Genomic DNA, 25,164 nt, shown 5'->3' with positions numbered 1-25,164 from the left:
TCATAACCAAACAGGTAAAAGCATAAGCCTTTGTTTTTAACAATTAGTCTTTTAAGTTCACATATTCAATAGCAGAAGCTAATAACTTTTCTGCAATCTGGACCATTATTTACAAAAGCTTAGAATTTATAGAATACAATATGATTTAAAGAAAATGTTCAAAATTGTAACATTGTTAGGAGTTGTATTTTGAAGAGTGAAAAGTAATTCTAGGCAACTATTTTAAACTATAGTAATAATGCAAATTGTTAAAATAATCACAATGCTATTAAAATATAATTTTGCATTTTTTCTATGATATACCCTTTCAGAGAAAATTTTGTTGGTCTGAATTAACAAAGCAAAAGAGAAGAAAAGAATGTGATATTTCCAAACTTCTTAAAGTTAATTTTCTAACTACTGTATTTTCTCAATTATTTTTGCTATTATGTTGTCAAAAGTATTTGAGTTAAACACTTTAATATTTTATATTCTCAAGTGAACTACAGCATCCCTATGCATACCACCTCTCTTTCTGTGTCTTACCACACATATAAACTCATATACACCAGAAACTATACCTTGGTGAAAGGTTTTGTGTCTCTTTTATGCATTTTATTCCAATTTGTATTGGTGCATTATAATGATACATAGTGGTGAGACTTAATGTGACATATTCACACATGCTCACAATTGTACATAATAGTGTGATTCACTGTGACATGTTGTGCTTCTTTTAAATAAAGGAAGACGTACTTTATTTCTAAATAGCTATTGTTCCTTATTAAAAGCTAAAAATGGCTTGGGAGGGGGGCAAGTATGGAGGAAGGAAGCACTGTATAGAGGGAAAAGAGGGGTGGGAGGGGTGGGGGGAAGGGAAAAAATAACAGAATGAATCAAACAACATTACTCTATGTAAATTTATGATTACACAAATGGTATGCCTTTACGCCATGTACAAACAGAGAAACAACGTGTATCCCATTTGTTTACAATAAAAAAAAAGAAAAAAAAACTTTTTAAATATAGATATAAAATCAAAACCATCTTCCATTTTGCTTTCAATTGCCAAGATAATAATATCATAATATCTTAATTCATTAGTCATAATGGTAAAATTGAGAATATAAATAAGATGGTTAAATAACTGACTTCTTGTTTTGAGAGAAAAAACATTACTTTGTGAGTTTTTATAGAAAATGATTTCAGAAATTGGATCAAAATATATGGGGATACATGATAACTTCTTATTATACTGGTTCTTTAAATAAATTTTTACTCTGTTAAAATTATTTATTTTATTGACCCTAAAATATAAGCTAATAAATTTAACTTAAAGTGGAGCTAAGATATTATATATAATATATAATATATATAATACTAGCTATATTTTTAAAGTTGTTATAATGGCATCATTGTATATTTTACCAAGAATGTATTTCTTACACTTTGACTATGACATATTTGTTAACTTTAGTATATTCAATATCTTATCAATATCTCAACTGTAAACTCCATGTTTTCCTTAAAAACAGAATATATAATTTCTAAAAACATATTGTATTTTGATATGTAAAAATTGAGAAACTTGAATATTAATCCAAGAAAATAGAATCATTTCTGAATTAAGTTGATTTTCTTACAAATTTTTGTCAGCTAAGGCATTTGGTGATTGTAAGCATGTGCACATGTCTGTCTGGAGAGGAATGAGAAGAGTGTAAGATGATTTGCTGTGCACCAGCAGCTTTGTGTGAGAGTCTGTTGCATGTAGTAAGTAGCTGTGCTCACTATACTGAGAATGAACCGCTCGTGAGTGAGAACACATTCAGGTCCTCTAGAGGTACACTATTTCTAATCTATTACTATAGGTTTCATACAGGTATATTGTATATTTTATCTATTTGCTTTTAAAAGAAAATTGTTAACTACTATGTACAATGTTAAACAGGTACGCTTTTTAGAAATCAAAACTGAAAAAAAATATGCATTTCCTGAGAAGTAGCAATAAAGAAAGTCCACATGCCATAAGCATTGAATTTACTGGCAGCACAAATATATGAAAAGTTAACAATCTGGACTCAAGTTGAGAAAAAAGATGTAAATAAACACATATCCTTATAGAACAACAAAGCCCTGTGAAAATTACAATATCCCCCAATCCCAGCACTACGTTATCTTTTCTCAAAACAAGCACGATGGACTAGATTATTTCCCTTCCAAATTTGTATGTTGAAGTCCCATCCTACCCTTTTAGATAATTGCAATAGGGGATTAATATGAACTAAATGAGTTCATACAGGTGAGGCACTGATCTGATGAGATCAGAGTCTTTGGAAGCCACAACAGAGAGCGTGCCCACTCTCTACTTGTGAGAACATAGCCAAAAGGCAGCCTTCTGCAAATCAGAAAGAAAGACATCACAGGAACGGACTCAGTTGGCACTGTGATCTTGGACCTCCAGCCTCCAGAACTGTAAGAAACAAGTATCTGTTCTTTAAGTTACCCAATCTGGGGTATTGTCATTCAGACTGCCATGACAGGGAGACCTACGTAGATTTTCACTCAGAATGCATTTATTCTTGTTATTCATGTGATTCTAATTAGTCTGGTTCTATAGTATACACATCTATTGCAAGTAAAAACAGAGTAACCTGGAAGAACAGAGAGAGAAGTTACCAGTCTGGAGACTTACACCAGTGAAGTAAGATAAAAGGTAAATTGAAGGCTAGAGGATAAAAAAAACTGGAAAAGATAGTGATGACAATTTCAAAAGCTCATCTATATAGGAATATTATGTATACTGTAAAATAATATTATACACAGCAGGAGATTCCCCAAGGTATACTATTTTAATAAAGGAGAAAAGGTGTGAGGCTTTAGGTCAGGTATAATGTTTTGGGGTTAAGTATCAATTGCTTTAGCAGTACTATACTGAATAAGAGTCTTTTCTTCAAGACAAATTTTCCTACCATATAAAATAAAATCCCTTATCAAAAATATGTTTTGAAAGAGGAGCATCCTTGGGGACTGGAGGATGTTACTGTAGTGGTCAGCCTTCAGATCCCCATGACCCCTACCTCCTGATAGTCACACCTTTTTGTAGGCCCCTCTCACATTACACCTGAGTTGGTATATGTGATCAATAGAATACAGAATGTCAGAAGGTATGGTACATCATTCCTGAGATACCTTTTAAAAGATACTGTATTTTTAATATTCATTTCTTAATATTTGTTTTCTCTCCTTCCCACCCCCCTCTTTCTTAATCTCTCTTTTTCTCATTCTTCTTAGGAAAGCCAGCCCATCCCCAATCCCTCATGTACTGCACTATGAAGAAGACCATCTAGTGAAAAATTTCCTGCCAACAGCTATGAGACTGAACTTGGAAACAAATCTTCCTGCCCCAATTACATTTTCAGAATATTGCAGCACCAAATAATAATCCGTCTGCAGTACCACGATAGAGTCTCTGCCAGCAGCACCTAGCTAAGCCACAGACTCCTGGCACTCAAAAACTGTGAGGCAGTAAATGTTTGCAGTTCAAATTCACTAAATCACCAAGTTTTGATGCAGTTTTTGTGCAGCAGTAAATAAATGATGCAGCTTTTGGAACTTGGAAGTAGTGTGGTGCCACAATAATCACCTAATGTGTGGAATCACTTTGGAGCCACACAGTGTGGGGTAGCTAGAAGGGTTTTACGAAGAGTTTAAGTGAAAACCTCAAACAGATGGTGAGCGACATGTTGGACTGAGGAGGCTGCATGTGAGGACCTAGAGGGAAAGTGAAGGAAGTTTTATTTGACACTGGAAGAGTGTCCTTGCTATTTAGTGACTGGATGTGCAATTAGACTGTTACCTGAAACAACGTGGAGGACAGAAAATCCAACTGCTGAATGAGGGATCCAGCTAAGGAGATGTTCAGTCAGAATCCCTCGGTTCTCTGATTAGTTAGGGTAAAATAAAAGTGAAGAGCTATAAGATAAAGAAAGGCTACTAAACCAAGAGGAGTCGGGACTTATCAGTTTTGAACATCCCAAGTTGGAAAACCAGGCTGAAATTAAGAAAAACAATAATATGACTCTCAAATCCTTTGCTACGACTTCAAAAGATCAAAGATGGTGCCTCTTAGTACTTCACAGGAAAAACAGCCCTCTAAAGAATTTAAGTGTGTATGTCTCAAATTCCCTAAATACGTACACTGAAAGAGAGCTTGCAATTATACCACCCTCTGAGAACATTAGGAGTATAGCAACTCAAAAATTTCTGTAGAAGAAGGTAGATGGGAAGATGTCTAAACATGGATTTTGTCAATAGAGTGATCCTGAACAAGATGCACTGTTGGGGGCTATGCCATGCGAACTACGCCAAGATGGCACCTAGCAGCCAGCCAGAGGTTGCTTTGATCACATGGGTGGTGAGGAGGTTGATTAACATAAGCACACCCAGGTGATTTGTCATTGGCCATATTCAATTAAGTCCACGCACACAACGTGTGCACAGGTGTTCCCGAGTGCTCCTGATCATGCCTGCTCCTTCTGACCTTTACCATGATTGGACAGCTAGCTCCTCACCTAATCTTTGCATAATTGGCGTCAGCCTTCACCTCCTGGAGGGGATATAAGCCTGCTCTCCTTGAGCGCCAGTGTTCCCGGGTTCCTGAATCAGCAATAAACCGTTCCGAATTCAAGAGCCTAGCTACTCGTTTGTCTCCCGCGCCAAATTGACTCCGCTGGATGGCATCAATGCACAACATTTTAAATGGATTATATCATCAGAATTACCAGTCTGAACTGAAAAGAATATACAGTCCAAAATGAAAAGAGCCTTTTAGCACCTCAAACTTATAAAGTCAGAGGGCAGATGTTATGGTTTGAATGTGGTTGGTGTTGGAAGCCTGGTCCTCAGTGTGGCAATATGAACAGAATGGTGGGACCTTGAAGAGATGTGGCCTAGGGAGAGTTCATTGGGTTATTCGAGATGCTACCCTCCGAAGGAAATAATACAGTTCTCATGAGGTCCTGCTTAGTTCTCCGTAGAGGGTTGATATCCAGAATCTGACTGTTCTCTGATGTCTGGCTTCCTATCTTTCTATGTGATCTCTTCCCCTGATACATAGTCCCACCATAATGCCATCTACAATGATGTAACAGTCAACAGGGCCCTCACAAAAGCCAGATTGTTGGGGTTACACAATCTTTGACTTTCAGCTTCCAAAACTGTGTCCTGAATAAGTCTCTCTTCTTTATAAAGAATCTTGCCTCAGGTAATTTTGTTATAGCAATGCATAAAGGACTAATAATGCATACTATCAAAACTGCTAAGTGAGGACATTCACTACCTTTCATGAAAAGAAATGATGACTCAAAGGAAGAAACCAAAATCCCAGAGGCCAAAATCAAAAGGTATTGAAAGCATTTAGGGTAACAAACAGGAGTTAGTAATAATCACAAACTCCCAATATTTGCCCAGTTGTATTTAGAATTGCTATGGACCCATGTCTCTTTTGTGCCTTTTGTTTCCTTCCCTTTGGGAACAGTAATGTCTACAGCAGTTATCCTCTGTCTAACCACTATATGTTGGGTATGTGGAGCCAAATAACTTGTCTCTTTAGTTCTAAACAGAGGAACTATGCTTAAGACTTATATTTGAGTAATTCACCTGAAGAGCTATACTTTAAAAACTATAGTCCTGGAATCTTGTATCTATGTCTGTACCAGTGTAGATAACAAGATTTGGATCTCAGACCAACACCATAATGGGATGAAATTTCAGGGTGCCCTCGAAGGTGATGAGTGTTTTCTTCAGATGCAAAGAATCTGTATTTTGGGAGTTAAAGGGTAGGGTACGGTACTAACTTTCAATATGGTCCCTGATGATCACACCTCATTCCTACTTTCTTCTCTTACTTTGTATAGTACTGGATAACCCCCAAAGCAAAAGGGGGCAGTAAAACACCCTGGTTAAACAATTGCAGGAAAAGTTAAGGCCAGGGAGTAAAGCATGTTTAATTTGAGGGACTACCGAGCAAGTACTTGCTCCTGTGAGGAGTGTTGGTAAAAATTTGGAAATTCTAGGATGCCAGACACCAAGCCTGTCCCTCCTCTGCACACTGACGCTGGACACCTTGTACCCCCGCCAACCCCTGCCTGTTGCACTGCGCTGACTCGGGCACACTTGCTGGGGCTCCCCAGCTTCTTTGGAGGCTGGTGCAGCATTTTGAATTATTCCTGAGAGCGTGGCCACCATCATTGGAAGGGCAGCTCCCTTCCTGAGACACCTATAGGAGACTGGAGGCCCTTTGACAGGTACCTCTATTTACTCACTCACATCGTACACCCTTCCCCATCCTCTTGTTCACAACTAGAAATACTGTAAATAATAATCGAACTCATCCTGTTTATTACAATAATGTTAAAGTCTTTATAGGGCCTATCTGTTTCAGGGCTGCTTTTTCTTTGTATTGGGTGGTGCTAATATTGATCTCCCCTTCAAAGGAGAGGTAGTTGAAAATTGCAGGGGCACAATAAGCCTGCAAGGGGGGAATTTCAGTATCTCAGATCATCACTACTAGAGGGGAATATACAGAAACAATATGAAAAAAGAGAGGAAGAAACCAAGATGCTATTTTGATAGAATTCAATGACAGAACGGCAGTAGAAATGACAGAAAAAGAGTTTAGAATCTGCATAATTAAAATGATCCATGAAGCAAAAGATAAGAGAGCAAATGCAGGCAATGCTTGATCACTCCAATAAATGTGACGGGCCCCGCCCCATCGGCCATTAAGTCTGAGAGCTAAGATGGCCCTGAGCGGAAGTTCCTCGGAGCACTTAGGTGGTAAACAACTTTCAGGAGGTCTGACAGCGGGAGCATGAGATGCACGGGAACACCGCATGCCACGGGGCAACTGCCAATGGACTGGCTGAGTCCATGTGATGTGCACGTGGACAGGCTGCTGATTGGCTGATGGTCTCTATAAGGGAATGGTTTCTGGGGTAGAGGGAGTAAGAAGATCTACGGGAACTCTGTAAGAACCTGGGGTAATAAAACTGCTTGAGGAAGATCGTGTAAGAGTCGTCATTGCGAGCCACAAATAAACAGTTAAAAGAGCAAATGCAGGAAGTAAAAAAACACTTCAATAAAGAGATAGAGATTCTGGGGAAAAAAATACTTGAAACTATAGCATGCTGCTTTGCTAAACTAATAGTTAACAATTATCAAGACCTAAAGTGGTGGTTACTCAAAGGGACTGGAATCCTCATAAGTCAAAGGCCTGTGAACCCAGCATCTCAGAAAAAGATGATGAGTACATATGCCACAGTTTCTTTATCATTCATCTGTTGAAGGGCATCTAGGTTGGTTCCACAATCTAGCTATTGTGAATTGAGCTGCTATAACATTGACGTAACTGCGTCACTGTAGTATGCTGATTTTAAGTCCTTTGGGTATAAACTGAGGAGTGGGATAACTGGGTCAAAAGGTGGGTCCATTCCAAGTTTTCTGAGGATTCTCCACACTGCTTTCCAGAGTGGTTGCACCACTTTGCAACTCCACCAGCAATGTAAAAGTGTGCCTTTTTCCCCACATCCATGCTAACATCTATTATTATTTTTGTTCTTGCTAATAGATATTCTTATTGGAGAAAGATGAAATATTAGAGTTGCTTTAAATTGCATTTCTCAGAAATATTATTCAGTCATAAAGAATAATAATATTATGGCTCTTGCAGACAAATGAATGGAATTGGAGAATATCATGCTGAGTGAAATAAGCCAATCCCAAAAAATCAAAGGCCAAATGTTTTCCCTGATAAGTGAATAATGATACATAATGGGGGTGAGGGGGGGGGTGAGAGAAGAATGGAGGAACTTTAGATTATGTAGAGGGAAATGAGAGGGGGTTATGAAAAATGGTGGAATGAGACAAACCTCATTACCCTATGTACTTGTATGATTACACAAATGGTATGAATCTACATCGTGAACAATCATAGAAATGAAAGATGTACCCCATTTGTGTACAATGAATCAAAATGCAATCTGTAAAAATAAAAAAAATGATTTAAAGAAAAGAAGATGAGGAGGACTGGGGTGAGGTGCTTGTTATACCAGAAATCACACAGGTCACAATTGAAAAGGAAAGACATATCAGCCACAGTCAGTGGAGGTGGATGTGGAGGATCTGCCTGCTTCTGTCTGGCATACGCATTTCTCTTTGAGAGATCATATTGCTGCTGAGTTGGTACAACTGGGGAACAAGTTTAGGCAGAAAGCTAGGAAAGACCCCATAGAGTGTCTGTTGCAGCTCAGGGACACTGGTGCTGAAAACAACTACCATCAGGCAATGAAATGAGTGATCACTTCTCACCACGTGCCCGACTCTGGCCACATTTATGTTCAGCTCTTCAGTACACAAATGGTAGCACGATTGCTGCTGTACTGCTGCTTCTGCTGCTGCCACAAACCTGCCACAGGACCTTCCACAGGGGACCCATATGGTCTACTGGCCACAGAAATGGCACATAGGGCCTTGACGCTGTGGTTTCCTAGACCCATGGGCAAAACCACTAGAACAAGACATAGAAATTAAAAAATATATATTACTAACCCCTGACTTTTCATCACCAAGGGATAATCTGTCACTTCAATATGATCCATAACACCAAAATTAAGTAACCACTGGGGTAACAAATATGGTATTATAAACCTAGGGATGGACCACAGAATGGTCCTATTCTCACTCAGAATGATCTGATTACTTATGTATTATTGAACAATTAAGATTTGCCAGTTTTAACACCCATCGCAATTCATCCTTCAAGCTAATCCATTCGTAGAATGGTCAAATACCATTGTGGAGGTGGATAATGAAATGGATTGCAGGCTATACAATGAGCTGCCTCTGTCATCCTCCACTGCTCTCCTGTGCCATCTTCAGCAGCCAAGTTGCTACAATGGAAGCAGATGTTAAACTGGGACAACATCCACCATTCATAGAAATAGCTATACAATTCTCTTATGAAATTAAGTATAAATTTATCTTCTTATTTATCTTTATTGGTGCATTATAATCACACAGCAGTAAGAGTCATTATGCCATATTCATATATCCACATAATTTAATTAGCCTCATTCCCCTGTAACTCTCCTTTTCCTCCCCTCCTCCCTCCCCTGATCTGTTTGCTGTACTCTACTGATATCATTATTATTAACATTTTAATTATATATAGTTAAATATATATATATATATGATTATTTGTGATATATTTGTACATGGACATGGCACCATTCGATAGATTTCATTCCCTACTATTTCCCCTGTTCCCTATGCTTTCTTTTCTTCCTTTCCTCTTGATGTTCCTCTACTCTAGGTTTTATTTCTGTTTTTATGAAACCCCCTTGCAATGGTGAGTTTGAATTGTCAACTTGATTGGATTAAGAGATGCCAAAGATTAAGAAGCTTCTGAGTATGTAGATGAAGGTGTGTCTAGGAATGACTGGCATGTAAGATAGCAAATTGAAGTGGAGACCCTTATCTGCATAAGCAGTACCATTCAATAGGTTGGGGGTTTGGATGGAATAAAAATTGGAAGAACAAGTAAGCTTCAGCAGATTCAAGCTTGATTCTCTTGAATGGAATTTTGATTGCTGCTGAGACTACCTGAGGATATTAGACTCTTACTCCTTCACTCTTTCAAAGTAGCCTCTGCTTTGGTACAGGCCTGGGGCAGCATTGTTGATCCCTCTTGTTCTGAGGCTTTAGCATCTTGGAGTACACAGATCTGATTCTTTCAGCTCTTCAGCCTGCAGACAACCATTGTGGACTATCCAGTTTCTGATTGGGTAAGCCGATCTCATAACTCTCCTTTTAATAATTGTACTTCCTGTTGGTTCTGTTCCTCTAGAGAAACCTGACTAACACACCCCCCCTTTTTATTCATTTTCCCCCCATCTCTCTCTAGTTTCAATATAAGAGAGAAAGCATTTGACACCTGACTTTCCAGGTTTGACTTATTTATTTTATTTAATTTTATGTTCTCCAGTTCCATGCATTTATCCACAAAGGACATGATTTTCATTCTTCTTTATGTCTGAGCAAAACTCCATTGGAAATATGTACTACATTCTATTTATCCAATAATCTGTTGAGGCACCTTCACTGGTTTCATAACCTGTCTATTGTAAATTGGGCTGTTATAAAAATTGGTGCATGTATTACTAGAGCATGGTGATTTTTAGATCTTGTGGATCAATACCAAGGAATGGGACAGATAGGTCATTTGGTAGTTTCATTCTTAGTCTTTTGAGGAATCTCCATACTGCTTTCCAAAGTGGTTGTACTAATTTGCATTCCCACAATGTCTGAGTGTACCTCCTCACCCATATCCTTGCCACCAAAATCAAAATCATACTGATTAGAGAAAAACTAAAAGCATTACTTCTCAAATAAAGAATATAACAATGTCTTCTCTCACCACTTTTATAACATACAGTTCTTGAAATTATAGTCAGAGAAAATGGAACAAAAAAAGGAAATTAAAGGGATACAAATATGAAAAGAAGTCAAACTATCTCTGCTAAAGATATGATTCAGTGGTTAGAATGCCCAAAAACCTCTACAAGAAGACATCTAGAACTGATAAACATATTAAGCCAACTATTAGGAAATAAGATCAATATACAAAAATCAATACTTTCCTATAGTCCAATAATGAATCTTCTGAGAAAGAAATAAAGAAAATAATTCCAATTGGAATAGCCTAAAATAACATAAAATAATTTGGAATAATTTAAGGAGGTGAAAGATGTTTTTAATGAAACTTATAGAATGCTGAAGAAAAAAATAAAGACTTTAGAATATTGAAAGACCTCACATGTTCATGGGTAGGCAGAAAAATATTGCCAAAAATGGACACATTACCCAAACCAATATACAGTTGCAATGCAATCCCCATTGAAATACCAATGACATTTTTCAAAGAATCAGAAAATAATGTCCTAAAATTTATATGGAAGAATAAACTACTCAGAATATCCAAAGTAATCCTGAGCAATAAAAGTAATACTGGAGAAATCAGGATAGCTTATCTCAAATTATACTGCAGAGCTATAGTAATAAAAACAGCATGGTATTGGCATAAAACAGACATGAAGACCAATGGAATAGAATAAGAGACGCAGATACAAATCCACATAGATAAAGTTGTCTGCTTCTGATAAAGCTGCCAAATGTATATGTTGGAGTAAAGATAGCCTTTTTAATAAATCGTGCTGGGAAAAATGGATATCCATATGTACAAAAACAAAACTAGACTCCTATCTCTCGCTCTGCACAAAAATCAACTCCAAGTGGATCTAAGAACCTGGAATTAGATTGGAAACACTGAAACTGCTTGTTACAGTCAGTTTTTTGTTGCTGTGACCAAAAGTTCTGACAAGAACAACACAGAAGAGGAAAAATTTATTTTGACTCATGTTTCAGAGGTTCAGTCTATATATAGTTGGCTGACTCCATTTAGGGTCCAAAATGAGTTAGAACACCATGATAGAACAGTATGGCAGAGAAAAACAGAGAGCACCAGTCACTAAGAGACAACATATAAACCCCACAGGCAGACTTCCAGTGACAAATTTCCTCTAGCCACACCCCACCTGACTACAGTACTACCCAGTAAACCCATTCAAGTGGATTAATCCACTGATTGGGTTACATCTCTCATAACCTAATCATTTTAGCTCTGAACATTCTTGCATTGTCTCACACATGAGATTTTGGGGTATAACACATAATCTGAACCATAACACTACTAGAAGAAAAAATAAGGTCAATACACCAACCGAATGGTTGAGGCACTGACTTCCTTAATAAGTCTGCTAAAACTCAAGAAATAAAAACAAGAATAAAAAAATGGGATGACATTAAATTTAAAATATTTTTTATACTTATAGAAACAAGAGCATAAAGAATAAATCTACAGAGTAGGAGAAAATCTTTGTCTGCTCTGCTACCTCTTTTCACAGAGGATTAACATCCAGAATCTATAAAAAACCAAAAACCTTAAAAACAAAACATGCCAATAACCCAAACAATAAGTGGCTAGTACTCTAAAGAGATATTTCTGAAAAGAAGAAGTACAATGGTCTACAAATACATGGAAAAAAAAGTTTATCATCCTTAGCAATGAGGGAATTCAAGTCACAACTACACTAAAATTTCATCTCACTTTTGTCAGAATGACAATCATCAAAAAAAAATTAATTCATTGAGATGTAATGATAGGATAGAAGTCAACAAATAAATACTTAACATTACATCTCAAAGCCCTAGAAAAAGAATATCAAATCAACACCAAAAGCAGTAGAAGACAGGAAATAATTAAAATCAGAGCTGAAACCAATGAAATTGAAATTGAAAAAAGTCGGTTCTTTTAAAAAATAAAATTGATAAATCCTTAGCCATGCCAATGAAGAGAAAGAGAGAGAACTCTCAAATTACTAAAATTCATGATAAAAAAGGAAATATAATGATGGGCACTACTGAAAATAATCAGAAACTGTTTTGAAAATTTATACTTCAATAAAATAGAAAATCTTGAAGACAACAACATATTTTGAGAGACATTCGACCTACCAAAACTGATCAGGAGGACGGACACACTTTAAACAGATCACTCTCAAGCAATGAAGTAGAAGACAACATCAAAAGCCTACCAATTAAGAAAAGCCCAGGACCAGACAGATTCTCAGTCAAGTTCTATAAGACCTTCAAAGAATAATTAACACCAATACTCCTCAAATTATTCCATGAACTAGAAAGCTAGTATCACCATGATACCAAAACTAAACAATGACACATCAAGGAAAGAAAACTTTGGACCAATATCCTGATGAACAGAGACGTAAAAATTCTCAATAAAATTCTGGCAAATTGCATACAAAAACATATTAAAAAGATAGTGCTCCATGATCGAGGGGGGTTCATCCCCAGGCATGTAAGTTTGGTTCAACATATGGAAATCAATAGACATAATTCATCACATCAATAGACTTAAAGGTGCAGAAAAAGCATTTAACAAAATAAAGTATTCCTTCATGTTCAAAATACTAGAAAAACTAGAGATACTAGGAATATACCTCAACATTGTAAAATCTATATATGCTAAACCCAAAGCCAACATCATTCTAAGTAGAGAAAAATTAAAAGCATTCCCTCTAAGAAGTGAAACAAGACAAGACGTCCTCTTACACCACATCTATTCAACATAGTCTTTGAAACTCTAGTCAGAAAAATTAGAAGAAAGAAATTAAAGAATTCAAACTATTATTATTTTTTGACAACATGATTCTATATTTAGATAATACAAATAAATACCACCAGAAAACTTCTAGAACTAATAAATGAATTCAGAAAAGCAACAGCATAGAAAATTAACACCTCAAAATCAAATGTGTCCTATACATCAGTGATGAATCCACTGAAAGAGAAATTAGAAAACCACCACATCCACAGTAGCCTCAAAAGAAAGATCTGGGAATCAATCATTATAGAGGTGAAAGACCCACATATCTCATACTAGATAAAGGCACCATAAACATACATTGGAGAAAAGATAGCCTCTTCAACAAATGTGCTGGGAAAAGTGGAAATCTACATATAGCAAAATTAAATTAAACCCCTATCTCTCACCCTGCTCAAAACTCAACTCTAAGTAGATCAAAGACTTGGGCACTAGAATAGAGACTTTGCAAATAATAGAAGAAAAAGTACACTCAAATCTTCACCATGTTGGCCTAGGTCTGACTTCCTTAACAAGACCCCTAAAGCACAAGAAGAAAAATCAAGAATCAATAAATGAGATGAAATTAAACTAAAAACTTCTTCTCAGCAAAAGAACAATCAAGAATGTGAAGAGAGACCTACAGAATGGGCGAAACTATTTACCACATGCGCCTCAGATAGAACATTAATCTCCAGGATAAATAAAGAACTCAAAATACACCACCAAAAAACCAAATAACCCAGTCAATAAATGGACTAAGAAACTGAATGGACAATTGATCAACAAAAATGTTCAACATCTCTAGCAATTAGAGAAATGCAAATCAAGACTACACTGAGATTTCATCTCACTCTAGTCAGAATAGCAATTATCAAGAATATAAGCAACAATAAATGTTGGTGAGGATGTGGGGAAAAAGATACACTCATACAGTGCTGGTGGGAATACAAAATGGTGCAACCACTATGGAAAGCAGTATGGAAATTCCTCAGAAAAACTGGAATGGAATCATCATTTGATCCAGTTATCCCATTTCTAGGTTTATGTCCAAAGAATTTAAAAATCAGCATACTATAGTGATGTGGCCACATCAATGTTTATAGCAGCTCCAATTCACAATAGTTAAACTATGGAACCAAACTAGGTGCCCTTCAAGAGATTAATGGGTAAAGAAATTATCATATATATACACAATGAAATATTACTCAGCTATAAAGAAGAATGAAATTATGGCATTTGCAGTAAATGGATGGAGCTGGACAATGTCGTGCTAAGTGAAATAAGCCAACCCCAAAGATCCAAGGGCTGAATGTTTTATTTGATACACAGATGCTAGTTCACAATAAGGGGTGAGTGGGCTAGGGAAGAATAGAGGTACTTTGGATTAGTCAGAGGGGAGTGAAGAAAGAAGACAGGTTATGGGGATAGAAGTCTAGTAGAATGAGTCAGACATTATTGCCCTATGTGCATATGTGATTACATGACTGATGTAATTCTACATCACATATAACCAGCAGAATGAGACATTTACTCCATTTATGTATGATGTGTCAAAATTCATTCTGCTATCATGTATAACTAATTAGAGAAAATATATAAATTAAAAGTTACATTTTTTTTAAGAATACCAAATATGCCCTCCACTTGATTTGGAAACAAAGGATCATGGGTAAGCTATCTCAGAGGCACATTGGTTTGATAGTTTGGGGTGGCTAAGTGAAAAACAGGTAGAAATGAGAGGGAAAGTTTTTCTCTTTATAGAGAGAAACAATGCCATAAAACCTCTCTATTCTCTGTAAGTCTGAGTTAGACTGCTGTCAATCAGTATATTTTAACCTTTGTACTCATAGACACTGACTTCCTGGGATGGCAAAGTCAAACAACATGTGCTGGAGCATAGCCCTCCCTTTGGGGGTGGTGATGGACATGTGGCACCCATGGGTGGCCTTACCTGACTCATCACTGGGTTGGCTGATGCTCTTGGAAATGACTTTATATAGCAGCCTTTATACTTTCTCCACTTTGTCTATGACCCACCACTAACTGGTGCCTAGTATAAAAGTTAAACATAATACAACTCAAACTGATTGGTTACTTTACTCACTTGCCATACTTTCTTCTCAAGCAGCAAACATTAACATTGAGTTCCAGGGTGAGGCTTTAGATGAACACACTGCTGTTATCTCCAATAATACTCTCAGAGCCAGAATTTTACTTAATGAAGAAACTATCCAAACACATACTTTGGATATAAAATGATGCTAGACATGCCAGATGCAGCAAAGGGTGGTATCTGTGTCCTCATTAAAACAAAATGTTGTGTATATATCCCTGATAATTATCACAATCTGTTTTTGGCTCTACATAAGTTGCAAATCCATATTATAGCTATAGAAACACTTGGTAGTCTTCCTGTTTCTCCTTTGGTACAGTCTCTTCCTGCTACCTGGAGATATGTTACAGTGCCTGCTTGCTCTCACAGTAGGGCTTCTCACATGCTCTTGTTCTCCATATGGCTGTTGTGAAATCTAGTTACAACATATACCACGTATGGTTCAGATGTGAGGTGTCCCCCAGAAGGTCATGTGAGACAGTGCAAGAACATGCATTGATCAGAGATGAAATGATTAGATTATGAAGTATGGCCTAATTAGTAGATTACTTCACTGATATGAAGCAACTGGATGGTAACTGTGGGAAGGTAAGATGTGACTGAAGGTGATGGGTCACTGGGGTCATGTCTTTGGGTTTACACTTTGTCCTTGGGAAGAGTGAATATCTCTCTCTCTCTCTCTCTCTCTCTCTCTCTCTCTCTCTCTCTCTCTCTGCTTCCTGGTGGCCATGCCCCTTCTGCTATGATGTTCTTTCTCACCTGAGGTCCAGAGTTATAGAGTTGGCCATCTATGAACTGAGACCTCTGAAACCATGTGCCAAGTAAACTTTTCTTCCTTTAATTATTTTTGTTAGATCTTTTGGTCACAGTGATGAAAAAGCTAACTAAAATGTATCCTAATGTGTTCCATGAGGGACACTGTAAAAGATGGATACCATAAGATTGTATCATCTCAAAAGCAAAGCAGGGACAGTAAAATATATTTTCCTGAATGTTCCTTTTCTGTTCCCAAAAATCTAGCTACACTAAGGGAATAATGAGAATGGTCCTGGTCTGGAAAGTTCAGATACATATTATCTCAAAGGACACTGGCTTTCTCTTAAGCACACTGGGAACTAGAGCAAGCTAACATTTTCTATAGAAAACTACTTTCTTACACATACACCAGGACAGCTGCTCCTTGGGATGCTGGTTGTAGGAGCAAACTAAGGAAGCTAATAATGTCACTGTTCTTATAGCCTAACATATAAAACCCTTCTCTTAGTGGGGACAGCGTGGAACTTAGGACACTGTGGAAAGGAGATATGCCATTTGTCCAGCTAGCTGTCACGGGACAAAGACCATGAGAAAGAGGAGGCACTGCTTGGCATATTTCCATGAGGGACTAAGATTCACCTGTCACCACTGAACTCTTCTTGGAGTAGTCTCTGATTTCTTGTAAACTTTCCACAACAAATCATATGTCTCTCATGCTATTTCTGGGCACTTTTTTCAGCCCCTCTGCAACCTAGCCCACTGCCCTGACACAACTGAACTGTGGATGAGACAAACAGCCTCCCAAATTCCAGGGTTGGTCTCAATGACCAACATAATACAGCTGAAAAGAAGGCATATCATGTTGAGAACTTGTGTTATTGTGTTGGATTTCTTTTGCTACTCTAACAAATTCCCACAACTTGGGAAGTTTAAAACAACATACATTTATTTTACCATGTTTGTACAGATCAGAAATCCTCAAGAGATCAGTCAGTTGTTTCTCTTCTCTGGGTTTCTCAAGGCTAAAACCAAGATGTAAGCCAGCAGGTTTTCAGAGGGAGGTTTTGTGAAGAAACCACTTTCAAACTCATTCATTTTGTGTACAGAATACTATTTTTTTGGCTGAAAGATGAAGATTTCCATTTCCTTCCTTTCTGTCATTGGGGGTCACCCTTAGCTCCTAGTGGCCTCTCTTCATCCTTACATATGGACCCCTATGTCTGAGAGCCAGAAATAGCACCCTAAATTTTTCTCACATTAGAATTTCTCTGACTTCTTCTTGCTCCAATAGAAAAGAATGTTTCTGTGCTTCTCTGTCAAATCTTATATCCTTCCATGATAATCCAGAATAATCTCCCTATTTCATAACCACTGATAGGTAACCTTAATGACATCTATAAATATTTTCTGCAATGAAATACGATAAATACATTTAGAGGATCTAGGAATTATGGACATCTTTTGACTGTTACCAAGTAGGTTCACTTTCCTCTTCCTCTGTCTTCCACCCTGTGTCCATCTCTCTCTCCCTCCCTTGCTTCCCTCTCATTGTCTCTCTCCCTATTTCAGACCCCTCTATGAAAAGCCACATGTAATACCTGGAGCAGCTATATAAAGATACTCATGTGGTGAGAACACTGAAGGTGTTTGCAAACAGCCATGGAAGCTTGGAAGTAGCTCTTCAGTCTCCAGTCGAGCTTTCAGATGTGCAGCCATGAACAACATTGGCCACTTCCTCATAAGAGACCCTTATCCAGAACCACCCGGATGCATTGCTTCCAGATTCCTAATGCTCAGAAATAATGTGAAATAAAAATAGCTGTTTCAAGCAGCTAGATGTTAGAATACATTTTTATGAGTCAATGGAGAACTGATACAATAGGACTTCTATATTTGCAGGTACACATCCTTGGATTCAACCAGTCACAAAACGAAAATACTTGAAAAAAATAATTGTCCACACGGAACATGTACAGGCTTTTTTTTTACTCAGAAGTCTGTAAACCAAAGAGTGTTTAACAACTATAGATGTGGCATTTAGACTGTATTGGTTATTATAAATAATCTAGAGATAACTTAAAGTTATAGGGGGATAGGTCATGCATAGGTTATATGCAAATATTCCACTTACAGATACTACGTGGAACAAATCACATGGATTCCAAAGAACAAGGTAAGTGTTTCCTCATTGGGTGTGCATGCTTGCACATGTGTGTGTGAGTACTAGATTGCTCACTCTGTTTTTCCTTTCTTTAGTAGACACAACAGAGTTTTTTCTATTCTATTATGACAGAATTTTTATTCATCTTACCAAAGAGCCATTCCTGGTTCCGTTAATTTTCATATTTTCTAATATAATATGTTGATTTTCTTGTTTTCTCTTATGCATTATTAAACATGCTGCTGTTCAACTATTTCTATTGTAGCTTATTTAAGTATAAAATCCTTTAAGGCATTTCTTTAAGAATTCTTTCCTTATCATCAATTGCCTTTGAAAATGTAATATTGTCATTTCCCTTAATTAACCAAAATTAAATAATTACATGTTAAAATTCTCAGACTTATTTTAGGAAATTGTTATTAATTTTCAAATCATTCAATATTTTTGGTTAAATTTTACCAATCATTTCTAATTTTGTGTCAATAAGAACTGGGAATGTGGCATACCTATTTCAAGTATATTTCTATATCAACTTTTGCCCCTAGGATATTATAAGTTTTTCAACTTTAAAATATTCTATGAGTATTTGAAAAGAGAAATATTGCTTGATTTTTAAGGGAGAAGTTGGGTTATGTGTCTGTGTGTTTGTGTATGAATATCTCATTAGTATTTATCATATTTAAAGTCAATGAATTTTATTTTCTCTCTTTAATCCATTGAGGATTTAGAAAATAAACTATTTCTCACTGTGATGGTAGTTTACTTAATGTCTTCTATGCAGATTTTGATATTGTCATAATGAAATTATGACATTTGATGAGTTTTATAAGGGGAGACAATGACGTGTAACAGTGTTAAAGATGGTAAAGCTGAATGAATGCATTCAAATCCCAGATCTACCACTTTCTGGTTATGTGGCAAGACAAGTTCCTTAATTTATTTAGGTCTCAGACTCCTCATTCATAAAATGGCTACGATGATAAAAATGGTACTTAATAGGCTACTGTAAGCAGTCACTTCTAAAGCACCAAGAATAATGTACCATATATTTCTTGGCATAGAGGAATCACTCGATAAACCATCACTAATGGTATTTATATAATTATTTTTATGTATGATTTACAGAACTTAAATTGTATTTATATAATTATCTTTCCGGTGCTATTTATATTTCTTTGAAATATACTTTGATAGTGATATTTTAATAAAATTTATCTTTAATTGAATTTGCCTAGTATTTCAAAACTTTAGATGTCATGATGGTTAGATGGGTTTTTAAATGAGCAAATTTAGTTATTTACTGACATAAAGTAAGTGAATTTTAAGAGGGCTTAATATAATCACATTCATTATAATTCTTAATGCTATTACTTGTCATTTTATTTCATGCTTTTACGTTTATATAGTTAAAAAACTTTTCTCCTCTTGCTATATGACTCTAGTTTTGTTTCTTTTCCCATAATAATTTATAAATATAAATGATATGTTTGTTTAACTTGTGGCCAAGAACAAAATATTATCTATTAATTTCTCTTTATGGAATAAGATATGTATTTTGTTTTACATCTTTTTCTACTAATCCTTCAAACTCCTCCAAATTCTTACAGAAATCTTGGACACTTGATTCACATTATTATTTAAATCTTTTTATTCTCTTAGAATATTTCAAATATTTTTTCAAAGATAACATTTATATTTATAGTTAATATGAACTTACATTCTCATTTCCATAAACCCTGTTGTTTCATTCATGTTGTGTTAATTCTTAATTTTAACTAATTATTAATTAGTCGATTAGTAATTACTTTAAAATATTTGGAAACATTTTATTTGAAATAATTTAAAATACATTTTAAAGAAGTAAAGGTAAATTTTAGTTCTTGACAAATGGATATATAATTCCTGAGTCCCCAACATTGGATTTTCATGACCATTTTTTATTTATTTATTTTTATGTTTAGACTCAGCTGGTTGCTCCTCTTTCACTCTGATTTTAAATGAGCTTTGTTTTACCAAAATGCCTCAGTATTTATAATTGAAGATGCATTTTCCTAATTTGGAGTAGTGAAACTTACATTCTGTTTTCCTTTTCCTTTCCTGCCATAAAAATAAATTTTAAGCAGAGAGAGTAATGTTCGTAGGCTAGATCAGTATCTTGGGCTGGAAGTAACTCACATGTGACTTCTGAGATACCACCAGATATATTGGTTCATGCACTCATTTGTTATCTCTAGTTAGGTTCCAAGTGTCATTCTCTAGAGGGCACTTCAGCAGTGTTAACTATTGGAGATGCAAAACAGCAAACACACATTCTGCCAGTTTTGAATGTGTGGAGAGCGGTGCTAACTCTACACTACACTACTTGACAAAAATTTTTTTTCAGTATGGTCAGGAACATATTAATCCATTTAATCTTCATTTGTTATTGCCACAAACTCCTAAAGATGAGATGGCCACAGAATATAGGCAACCCTCTCTAATTATCTAAATGATATTGAGCATTTTTTGTTGTTATAGTCCTAGCCAACTACCTAGTACAATAAAGACTTGGAACAAATGTTGATACAATTGATAGATGTTTAAGAATTATATCAGAGTAAATTATTTTCACTAAAACTGCAGGGAACTTTTTAGTAACAAAGTTGCTTAATATTTGATATCAGAAAATAATATTAATTAAATATCTAGTGTATGTAAAACATGATAATTAGAAGGCATGCCTTAAGTAAGCATGTTGTTAATCAGCATAGATCTAGTAATAGAATTAATTAATATATCTGGAATGCTTTAAACAGAAATAGGAGTCATCCTTTGGTATCCATTGGGGGAGTGGTCCAGAATTCCTCAAGGAAATTAAAATCTGTAAGTACTTGGGTCCTATATAACAGTGGCATAGTATCTGCATATAACCTTCACACATCCTCAGATAAATCATCTCTAGATTACTCACAATAGCTAATATGATGTAAATGCTATGTGAATAGTTGAGACACTGTATGGTTTAGAGAATAGGACTGTACTGCTGTGCAATACAGATGCAACTTTTTTCCTGGATATTTTTGATCCATGTTTTGTTGAATCTACAGATGTAGAATCCCTGGATATGGAGGGATGACAATACTAATTACTTCTAAATAGGGAATTAAAATACTATACCTAGAACTCACTGAAATCCTCCATATACTTCAATTTTTACCTTTAAAGTCAGTTTATGTGGCACTTTTAGATAAAAATATTTCATGGTCGAGGTAACATGTTTGCTGTTATTATGAACTGTCTTCATTAATAGAGAATCTAAATCTTTATTGCAAAATATGACATTTATTTGTAAGCATAAAGTTTGCCATGGGTTGATCAGTAAACAACAAACAATAATGTTTTATACTTAAAACTATGCTGCATTATTTTAAGCTACCACTTTAAATTTTGAAAATTAGAAGTTCTTAAGTACTCATATATAAAATAAAAGAATTCAACTACTAAGAAAAAGGTCATCTCAATTGGATATACACATTTGTGTTATCAATTCATTCCAACATATCACTGCCAAAACTAATCTTATGAAGCAATAGCTTCAATCATAGCATCTTCTTAAATTTTAATTTTGTTTCTTCTGCATAAAATATAGAAATACCATTGCCTGGCTTTGTCTTCCACCCAGACTTCACAAATCAAGTATACACCCCTTATATAGAGCTCTTGTCTGTTTTGCTTCTGATTCTTTATGTTACACTTATGCTAACATTTCCAACGAATCTTCTTTCCATATTATCATCAACTATCGACAATCCATTTAACCCCCAAAGTTACCTTGAAAAGTTATCATTAATCAATTTTTACTCCCTCAGTTTATTGTAGGTCACAAACTACTTTGCACAATAGATATTAGTGCTTGTTTCTATTCTTGTCTTCTTCTATTCTTGTTTTATGTGGTCTTCTACCTGTTTATCTTCTACAGTACTTAGTACAACACCTGTCTCATAGTTTACAGGTTGCCTCACTAATTCCATGACTAAATTAGAGGAGCAGTTGTGGCATAATAGCAGAGTAGGTAGCCCCCAAATACGTCCCTTCAAAAAGCAACACTGACCACAAGCAGAAACTGTCAAAACCAACTTCGTAAGAATTCCTACAAAACAAAGATACAAAGCAACCAAGTGACTGCTGAATCAAGAAAAATGGAAGATATGTTGTGACTTTCTCCTAAATGATAGGAGAAAGTTGTGACATTCTTACTTGCCATTATCCAACCCCTCCACATTTGGCACCCCTAAAGATGGCAGTCCTCATTCACAGCGTGGAACCAGGGCCCCTGGTGCTGAAGGGAAAAGAGTGAGGCTTATTTAAAAATACTGTGTTTATCTGTTCCGTTTTGTCTGGGGGCTGCCTGAGAACCAACACAAGGTGCTTTTCTCTGTTTCACCTATCTTGGATTCCACTAGGACAGAGAAGCAACAAGTATTGATCAGAAAGGTAAAGAGAATGGTAAACCTGTAGCTACCTGGGGTAAAAGATTATATCACATATACAAGACCTTGGAGGAAAAAGCCAAGAGAGAATGTCTTTGGGAAAACAGGGCCTGTGTATCTCAGGGACTTAGAAACCAAGAGCATACCCAGGATAGGACACATGTTCAACCAATCCCCGAGAAAACCATAAGCGTTCATCACTGTCTAGTTTGTAGGCTCCGCGCAGGCAGGAGCAAAGGCTGAGACAGTTTTAAATGGGTCGGTTAAACCTTAAAAGAGTGACCAGCACAGAGTCAGTCTTTGAATACTGGGAATGGTATTTTTTTGTTTCTTTGGCTGTTTTGTTCCCCTGTGTTTTTGTTTTATTTTTGTTTTCTTAAGTTCCTGAATGACATTCAAGGACTTGTCTGTCAAAATGCTAGTTGGATATAGGGTAAAGGAAATAAATGAATCAAGATGGACATCAGCAAGAGAGTGAAAAGATAATCCAGACTAAAAGAAAATATTTGTGAGCTATACGTCTCATAAAGAATTATACATTTATATCCAGAAAATACAAGAAACTTTAACAACTCAATAACATAAAGACAATCTATACTTAAAATGGAGAAAAAGACTTTGTGATGATTTATTTTATGTGTTGACTACTATAGGATGTCCAGACATCTGATAAAACATTATTTCTGGGTCTTTCTATGAGGGTGTTTCTGGAAGACTGGAATTTTGAGTTCATAGACTTGTTCTTGTTAATTCAGGTGAGCATCATCAAACTTGTTAAGGGTCTAAATAGAGTAAAAAGAAAGACGGGCAAATTTGCTCTTCACTTGAGGTTGAATAGCCTTCTTTTCCCGCTTTCAGACATTAGAGCTGTTGGTTTGCAGGACCCTGACTTTAGGAGGGAGCGTTATTCCACCATCTTTTCTGTGCCTGAAACTTGAAGGTTACAGATCATGGGACTTCTCAGCCTCCAGAGTTGTGTGAGCCAATTCCTCATTAAAGCTCTTTTTATATATCTTTATATATGTCATTTTAGTTTTGTTTCTCTGATTAATACAGATATGAACAGACACTTCTCCAAAGAAGATATGCAAATGGCGTCAAGCACACAGAAAGAAGTTCATCATCAGTCATCAGGAAAAAGCAATTAACAAGCACAATGACTAGAATGACTGTTACCAAAAAACCCACAAGAAAATAGCATGTGTTGGAATGGATGTGGAGAAATTGGAATTCTCATACATTGCTGGTAGGAATATAGAGTAATGTAACCACCATGAAAAATGTTTAGAGTTGCTTAAAAAGTTTAACATGTATCTATTTGAATCCCTGCTTTCAGATCTTTGGAGTGCACACTAGAAGTGGGATCCATGAACTATATGGAATTCTATGCCTAACTTTTTAAATGTAGAATAGTACTTATACAACCAGAAGTTGGAAGATATGTTTTTTTAATGACCTCATACTTCAGTTTCAAATATATGAATATTTCAAAAATTATTTTAAGAAGTGTTAATTATTTTAAGAAGAGTTTAACATATATCATTCATCCAACATGAAGGTTAAAAAATTAATTAGCAAAATTTCTACTAATGATGCAATAATTATGATTTAAAATGAACTTCAATACTTTCTTAGATTTAGAATATCAACGACCTAATTTTTCTTGAAAACTGCTAATTATCACCTAAAAAATGAAATGAAACATACACCAGTTTTTATATACGTGTGTATACATATAATATATAATGTAATATATATATGCATAATGTAATATATATAAAAATATAAAAAACCCTAATTACTTTCTTTGGTATCTAAACAAGTATGACATTAATATGATTAGTGTAAGAAAACTGTAGTCATGTTTAATGAAAATTAGGCCAATTCTGTCAGTATTAGGAGCAAAAGGTATAATTATATAAACTAAATGGGTGAATGCTTTTTCCTACCAGATATTCATTCAGCACACGTATTGCTGAGCATTAACTCTGTATGATCAATATATACATGTAATACTATGTAAATTGTCTCTATTCATCCATATGCTTGGAAGAAGGACATGTACAAATTATTTCATGAGACCAGGTTGCACTTTTCCCTAAAGCTTTGTGCCTCAGAGCCCAGTTCAGCCGTTTTCATCAATTGGGTACTATTACAAAGTTGTAGCATTGCTCGACTAACAGTTTCTTACTACTGCTGAGGTCTGAATGCTTGTACCCCACACATTTCATAGGTTGAAGCCTAATTTGCAATGCACTAGTATTAACAGGTGGGACCTTTGGGAATGAGAACAGAATCATCACAAACAGGATTAGAGTGCTTATAAAAGAAGCCTGAGGAAATATTTCTGCCCCTTCTGTCACAGAGGACACAGCAAGAAGGTGTGTTTTTGTTTGTTTGTTTTTGT

At 35.8% G+C, this 25,164-nt stretch overlaps 1 protein-coding gene and 1 long non-coding RNA gene across 8 annotated transcripts in view; one reads left to right on the top strand and one right to left on the bottom strand.

Moving 5' to 3' along the window:
- The window catches only part of LOC306656931, a 270,014-nt gene extending 246,017 nt beyond the window's left edge, over nt 1-23,997 (top strand). For both annotated transcript variants that reach the window (XR_013762672.1, XR_013762673.1), the window contains 3 exons: nt 17,697-18,300; nt 21,084-21,150; nt 23,814-23,997. This is a non-coding gene — a long non-coding RNA (uncharacterized lncRNA). The remainder of the gene's footprint in view (nt 1-17,696; nt 18,301-21,083; nt 21,151-23,813) is intronic.
- The window catches only part of SPAG16 (sperm associated antigen 16), a 1,132,889-nt gene that overhangs the window by 437,447 nt on the left and 670,278 nt on the right, over nt 1-25,164 (bottom strand). The window lies entirely within an intron of this gene.

This window comes from Sciurus vulgaris (assembly GCF_902686455.1).
Source record: "Sciurus vulgaris genome assembly, chromosome: 3".
In the NCBI taxonomy this organism is placed as follows: domain Eukaryota; kingdom Metazoa; phylum Chordata; class Mammalia; order Rodentia; family Sciuridae; genus Sciurus; species Sciurus vulgaris.
This window is presented reverse-complemented; position numbering and strand designations above follow the sequence as displayed.